The following is a 765-nucleotide window of genomic DNA, read 5'->3' on the forward strand; positions in this document are numbered from 1 at the left end:
TTACAACCCTGGATGGAGAAACCACCCAAACTTTGGGTGGGGAAGTCAGCAAGATCAAAACCAAGACCAGAGACGTTACAACTCCAACAACAATGCAGCTCACCAGCAATTCACACAGAGGACATCTCAACACCCCCACAACAACACTTCTCCACATGCTTATCAAAACCAAAACAGCACATCTGCTCCGAATCACTCATCAATTGATGACAAGCTCTCTAAGATTGAAGCCTTACTTGAAGGAATATGCCAAGAGATTCAAGAAAATAAGGTGTTCAAAGAGGAGGTGCGAGCCAATATTAAGAACCAGGGAGAGACCATTAGGAAGCTGGAATTCCTGGTGGGATATTTAGCTGAGAAGATTCCCAAACCTACTGATAGCTTCCCAAGTGACACGGAGAAAAACCCCAAAAGAGAAGCAAAGAAAGTAAGATGGGAAGATTGCAAAATGGTCACTACAAGTGATCAAGAGACTGAAGACAAGCAAGGCACACTTTTCGAACAACCTGAAGACAACTCAACAAAAGAGGAGGATAGAGATCACCAAGAACCAGAAATCTCACAACAAGAGCTGCTGAAGCTCTATGCACCCTTCCCTCAACTGCTCAATGGTGCTGTGAAAAAAAGAATATACTCAAGGTTCCTAGACTTGTTTGCATCTCTGCATGTAAACATACCATTCATCAAGGCAATTCAACAAATGCCTGCATTCATCAAGTATATGAAGGAACTTCTTCCCAGAAAAAGCTCACTCAAAGGAGGCCA

The sequence above is a fragment of the Arachis ipaensis genome, chromosome B10 (assembly GCF_000816755.2).
Source record: "Arachis ipaensis cultivar K30076 chromosome B10, Araip1.1, whole genome shotgun sequence".
Classification (NCBI taxonomy): domain Eukaryota; kingdom Viridiplantae; phylum Streptophyta; class Magnoliopsida; order Fabales; family Fabaceae; genus Arachis; species Arachis ipaensis.